The sequence below is a fragment of the Oncorhynchus nerka genome, linkage group LG17, assembly GCF_034236695.1.
Source record: "Oncorhynchus nerka isolate Pitt River linkage group LG17, Oner_Uvic_2.0, whole genome shotgun sequence".
Taxonomy (NCBI): Eukaryota; Metazoa; Chordata; class Actinopteri; order Salmoniformes; family Salmonidae; genus Oncorhynchus; species Oncorhynchus nerka.
In genome coordinates, this window is record NC_088412.1 from 22,051,662 (window position 1) to 22,058,607 (window position 6,946).

Sequence of the window (6,946 nt, forward strand, 5' to 3'; positions counted from 1 at the left end):
AGGACAGATATCCACCGGTCTAATGTCCATTGCTCGTGTTTCTTGGCCCAAGCATGTCTCTTCTTCTTATTGGAGTCCTTTAGTAGTGGTTTCTTTGCAGCATTTTGACCATGAATGCTTGATTAACGCAGTCTCCTCTGAACAGTTGATGTTGAGATGTGTCTGTTGTTTAAAATCTGTGAAGCATTTATTTGGGCTGGAATCTGAGGTGCAGTTACCTTGAATGAACTTATCCTCTGCAGCAGAGGTAACTCTGGGTCTTCCTTTCCTATGGCGGTCCTTATGAGAGCTCGTTTCATCATAGCACTTAATGGTTTTTGCGACTGCACTTGAAGAAACTGAAAGTTCTTGAAATGTTCTGGATTGACTGGCCTTCACGTCTTAAAGTAATGATGGACTGTCGTTTGTCTTTGCTTATTTGAGCTGTTCTTGCCATAATATGGATTTGGTCTTTTACCAAATAGGGCTATCTTCTGAAAACCAACCCTTCCTTGTCACAACAGAACTGATTGGCTCAAATGCATTTAAGAAAGAAAGAAATTCCACAGATGAACTTTTAACAAGGCACACCTGTTAATAGAAATGCATTCCAGGTGACTACCTAATGAAGCTGGTTGAGAGAATGCCAAAATTGTGCAAAGCTGTCAAGCTGGGTGGCTACTTTTAAGAATCTCAAATATAAAATATATTTTGATTTGTTTAACACTTTTTTGGTTACTACATGATTCCATATGTGTTATTTCATTGTTTTGATGTCTTCACTATTATTCTACAATGTAAAAATAAAGAAAAACCCTTGAATGTGTGTGTGGGTCCACACTTTGGACTGGTAGTGTATATTAGAGCTGAGGGACTTTCTGGGGGTCTGATTTCACGTCTCCTCCTCCTCAGAGATTTAGACACACACAGTTCTCCAATAAAGAAGCCCTCTAATTTGTACTGTATTGTGCAGCTGTTTAATTATAATCAGTTTAGCTTGCTTTTATTCCAAATAAAAAAGTTTTGTGCTGCACCCTCTGACCCTCTGAGTGACTTGAGGACTGACAGTCCCATCATGCCCCTGGACAGAGACAGAACTTGTTTGTCCTCCTATAGAACTCACCGGCACACTAACGTTTTTCAGTCACCACTGATTAAGACATAAAAAATTACAAACTCACATTTTAGGGAAAGAAATTCAGTCAACCGACCTACCTACAATTTCCACCATCATCTCTCCTCCCTCCCAGACAAACGATGTCCGTGCCTGACTGGAGCCCGCTACAGGGCCCTGCGTGTATCCCCCTAACGCTCACCACCCCCAGGCCTATCAGCATGGAACGAAGAACTCCTAGCCCTAGAGCCCAAACCCAGGCTATCCTGTGTTGTGTGGAGAGGTACACACATTCCCTGGTCAAGTGCAGTTCAAATCCTGTTGGCTTTCTGGGCACAATTCCCCTTGTAGTCGCAAGATAACAAGCACTCTATAGACATTTTATTTTTATTTTTTTATTTCACCTTTATTTAACCAGGTAGGCCAGTTGAGAACAAGTTCTCATTTACAACTGTGACCTGGCCAAGATAAAGCAAAGCAGTGCGACAAAATCAAACAACACAGAGTTACACATACACAAACGTACAGTGAATAACACAATAGAAAAAATATATGTACAGTGTGTGCAAATGTAGAAGAGTAGGGAGGCAAGTCAATAAATAGGCCATAGAGGCCGAAATAATTACAATTTAGCATTAATACTGGAGTGATGGATGTGCGGATGATGATGTGCAAGTAGAGATACTGGGGTGAAAAAGAGCAAGAGGGTAAGTAATATGGGGGATGAGGTAGTTGGGTGGGCTATTTACAGATGGGCTGTGTACAGGTACAGTGACCGGTAAGCTGCTCTGACAGCTGATGCTTAAAGTTAGAGAGGGAGATATAAGACTTAAACTTCAGAGATTTTTGCCATTTGTTCCAGTCATTGGCAGCAGAGAACTGGAAGGAAAGGCTGCCAAAGTAAGTGTTGGCTTTGGGAATGACCAGTTAAATATACCTGCTGATGCGCGTGCTACGGGTGGGTGTTGCTACGGTGACCAGTGAGCTGAGATAAGGCGGGGCATTACCTAGTATAGACTTATAGATGACCTGGAGCCAGTGGGTTTTGCGATGAATATGTAGCGAGGGCCAGCCAACGAGAGCGTACAGGTCGAAGTGGTGGGTAGTATATGGGGTTTTAGTAACAAAATGGATGGCACTGTGATAGACTACATCCAATTTGCTGAGTAGAGTGTTGGAGGCGATTTTGTAAATGACATTGCCGAAGTCAAGGATCGGTAGGATAGTCAGTTTTACGAGGGTATGTTTGGCAGCATGAGTTTTTATTTTATTTACCTTTATTTAACTAGGCAAGTCAGTCAAGAACAAATTCTTATTTTCAATGACGGCCTAAGGAACAGTGGGTTAACTGCCTGTTCAGGGGCAGAATGACAGATTTGTACCTTGTCAGCTCGGGGATTCGAACTTGCAACCTTCCGGTTACTAGTCCAACGCTCTAACCACTAGACTACCCTGCTGCCCCAGCACGCTACGCTGTGTGAAGGAGGCTTTGTTGCGAAATAGGTTTACAGTCTAACCAGACACCTAGGTATTTGTAGTTGTCCACATATTCTACGTCAGAACCATCCAGAGTAGACATGTATGCACCCTGCCTCAGTATAAATGTGACTGGGCTGCTGGACTGCTCCCACAGCAAGCTCCCTCTAGTTGCCATGCTTGCTCTGTGTAAAGGGTTCGGCAAGGAATGGGCTTGTCCATCTGACTGGATCCATCTCAGCATGTTACTTGCCTACTCTGCTCTGCCCTGCAGCAGTAGAGGAGGCCTGTGAAAACCCTCTCCTCTCTCACTACCAGTCTCCTCTGACCTGCCTCCCACTACCATCACCACTGAATCCTAACTGAAAGGCTCCTACCCCCTGGGGCTGGGCAGGCAGAGTCACAGGGCAGCTATGAGTGGTTACATGAAATTATCCAAAGAACTTTAATAACATCAGATGCTTCTTATATTTAGTTTGCCTGGAACTGTTAACTGAAAAGTTCTTTACAACCCCAAACCACTTATAGCTGCATTCTCTGATTGTCCCCTCATACAAGCCTATTTCTCTCAAGCCATATGAAATATGTTGTTTTTTCACCCTCAGACAGTTACATCTGCCAGACTTAAGCATACAGCCTATCATGACTGTATTGTACAGAGGGAGTATGGGCTGAAGGGAAGATATTCTGGCTATAGTGTTGGCCTGCCTACAGCAGTGAAAGAGGCCCCACTCTGGGCCACAAAGGAGTGACTTGTGCCCCTGTCCCTGTCAGGCTCTGGTGTGGACGACGCCGTGGGAGAGGTGTCTATCCACGTGGAGATCTTCACCCACCCCAACACTGGAGAGCACAAGGTCACCGTCAAAGGTCAGTGTCCAGTCAATTCTGTCAGATCTTTCATTTTACCATGTCTTAAAAATTGTTGTCAGAAGGTTACTCATACCACAGAAAATGTCTGTTTGGCTTTGTTGGACGGGGTGTGTTAAAACCTTGTTGATAAATGACCTCCCGTATCTATTTATTTTGTCCTCTCCCTCTCTGTCTCAGTGGTGGCAGCCAATGACCTGAGGTGGCAGACCACAGGGGTGTTCCGTCCCTTCGTTGAGATCTACATCATTGGTCCTCATCTAGCTGACAAGAAGAGGAAGTACGCCACCAAATCCAAGAACAACAGCTACGCCCCCAAATACAACGAAACGTTCACATAGTGAGTATTACAGTCTGGCCTCAGTGGTACAAAGCATCTTGCGATTTTGGTGGCATCTTATTGGAAGTGACCATGTTGAATATTAAAGAGGGAATCCTGTCAGCTTTTCATCTATTTACCTGATCACACTTCTACATTCCAAAGTGGTGGAATCCGTGTCATTGACTCTAAGCTGTGAGTCTCTGTCTTCTCTCCTTGCAGCGCCCTCAGTAACGAGGTGGGCACAGAGTGTTACGAGCTGCAGGTGTGTGTGAAGGACTACTGCTTCGCCCGGGAGGACCGTACCGTGGGCATAGCCGTAATGCAGTTGAAGGACATGTCTTCTCGGGGCAGCGTAGCGTGCTGGCTCCCCCTGGGGAAGAGGGTCCACATGGACGAGACGGGCCTCACCGTCCTCCGCATCCTGTCCCAGCGCAACAACGACGACGTGGCAAAGGAGTTCGTCAAGCTCAAGTCAGATCAGCGCTCTCCCGAGGAGGGCCGAGGATGAGAAGTCTTTATTCGCTCAGCGCCATCATAAACACAACAAACTCACAAAACAGACCAACTTACTACAACACATTCACACAAAGAGAGTTTAAAGGGATAGTTTGGGATTTTATCTACTTTCCCAGAGTCAGATGAACTCGTGGATACCATTTGTATGTCTCTGAGTCCAGTATGAAGGCAACTAGAGGTAGTTTCGCCAGCCAGTGCTAAATAGCTAATTCCTCGTGTGGAACTAGTCGAGGAGACAGCGCGAAGAGTTCACGTCTTTGTGCTAACCTAGCGCTAACACTAGTTAGAAGTGGCTTGCGAAATTACCTCTAACTTCCTTCATACGGGAACGCAGAGACATAATGGTATCCGCTAGTTCATCTGACTCTTACGAAAGTAGATGAAGGGCTGCATTGCCAAAATCCTGAACTATCCCTTGATAGAGTATATTGTCTTCCTTTGTCTCTCCCTCTCTCCATTTCTCATAGCATGGGCCATGTCTATTTGTGCTCTTCCAATCACACATTTGAACTAGATTCTGCCAATATTGACTAGTTCCATGCATAGGTATCTAAATGGTCCTGGAGATCAAGATCTTGTAGCCTTGACCTCTTGTCTATTACTTACTGTATATTACCTGCCCTTTCACTTCCTTTATCTAGACTAGTGCCAATGGATCAATCAATAACGTTATGTCAAGTCAAGCCCCAAGCGCAAGTTAACAGGACCAACTGTGTACAGCAGACCATCAGGCTTTTAGGCCTCATCCATTCCAAAGAGTAAGGTTTACACAGACTGGTTTATGATAGTATTTCTATGTGTTTTGGACCTTTCTTAATTCCCCTGTGGAGTTTTCTATAGGAGAGCAGGCTGGACTAAATATAGATTGAAATGTTTATATATATATATTATATAGAGAGATATTATCGGTCAATTTATGATATATTTAAAGACTATATGAAGACTTTGAACTTGAAAGAGTGTCCCTGTCTGTGTCGCAGTTTATAAGTCTGTTTGTCTACCCTGTTACAGAGCACACTGCCTGAAACCTTCAAATGCCTTGTCCTGTAAAACCTGTTGTCTGTCTTCAGTACAAAGTGAGAGCAACCTGATGAAGACAAGCCTCGGAGCCCTGTGATTCATCAGTGTGTGTGTTTGAGAGAAAGAATTGATTGAGTGTGTGTATATACTGTTTATGTGTGTCATATTACACCAGTGACATAATGTAGACACCAGTGTTCCCTGTTTGTGTAAATGTGTTAATCACAGAAAGCCATTGAGAGGAGAGAACACAATACAGTGAAAGAATGCGTATTCTATAGTATATTTTGTTTCTTTGAGAATTTCCTAAGTGTCTTTGACTTCGGGGACTGAAAGTAAAGCAATTTTGGGAACGTTTATTGCTCGTTTGATCGTAAAACATTACGTGTGTGAACAGCGCTCCATTCGTTTGCCTTGGAAAACAGCCACCTCCTCTCTCTCCTTCAACCTCTCTGATCGATATGTGTCAGCGTGGAGGAGAGCATTTAGAGACTAAAGACAGATACGTTTCTTACCGCTTGCGTTGCCATAGCAACCTCTTGTCAAATGATGATGTCAGGCCACACGTGACCCCCACGGTCTCTTTCTTCCCCTCTGCTGGGGCAGGCACACAACGTAGACATGACCACATTTACCTAAAATGGCCTCTTTACCAGGCTGTCTGGTCCTGGTTTTGTGCACATGGGGTCTGTTCACAAGGGCTATAGTACCAGTCCTGCCCACTCCAGTGAGACTTGCCAGATGGTGACTGAGATCGCTTTGTAGGAACAGGACCAGTGTCTAGGGCTGTGTATGTGAACACTTGCCGTCTTGTTCATGACGCTCACATTTAGAAGCAGCACATGGAAGGCTATTCAGCACAGGGAACCCTTGGAGGTGTAGTAGCTCATATTGTGACCATGCTGTATCTAGTGCCATTCCAGGACCTCCACCTGAATCCTTTATTATTGATTAAACTGCCTGGAGGAGGTTGAGGCTGCAGAAGAGGAATGTATGTATTCCTGTGATGTCATGATTGGCTTATATTATGTCTACTCTACTGCCCACTGTACTGCCTCCCTTCCCTCTACAGCCCACTGTACTGCCTCCTCTTCCCTCTACAGCCCACTGTACTGCCTCCCTTCCCTCTACTGCCCACTGTACTGCCTCCTCTTCCCTCTACTGCCCACTGTACTGCCTCCTCTTCCCTCTACAGCCCACTGTACTACCTCCTCTTCCCTCTACTGCCCACTGTACTGCCTCCTCTTCCCTCTACTGCCCACTGTACTGCCTCCTCTTCCCTCTACAGCCCACTGTACTGCCTCCATTCCCTCTACAGCCCACTGTACTGCCTCCTCTTCCCTCTACTGCCCACTGTACTGCCTCCTCTTCCCTCTACTGCCCACTGTACTGCCTCCTCTTCCCTCTACGGCCCACTGTACTGCCTCCTCTTCCCTCTACTGCCCACTGTACTGCCTCCTCTTCCCTCTACAGTCCACTGTACTGCCTCCTCTTCCCTCTACAGCCCACTGTACTGCCTCCTCTTCCCTCTACTGCCCACTGTACTGCCTCCTCTTCCCTCTACTGCCCACTGTACTGCCTCCTCTTCCCTCTACAGCCCACTGTACTGCCCCCCTTCCCTCTACAGTCCACTGTACTGCCTCCCCTCTACG

The 6,946-nt window shown here is 45.7% G+C and overlaps 1 pseudogene; it reads left to right on the forward strand.

Annotated features, from left to right (window-relative positions):
* LOC115144882 (protein unc-13 homolog A-like) overlaps nucleotides 1–6,308 on the forward strand; it is a 71,618-nt pseudogene extending 65,310 nt beyond the window's left edge.
* Nucleotides 6,309–6,946: the final 638 nt, after the last annotated feature.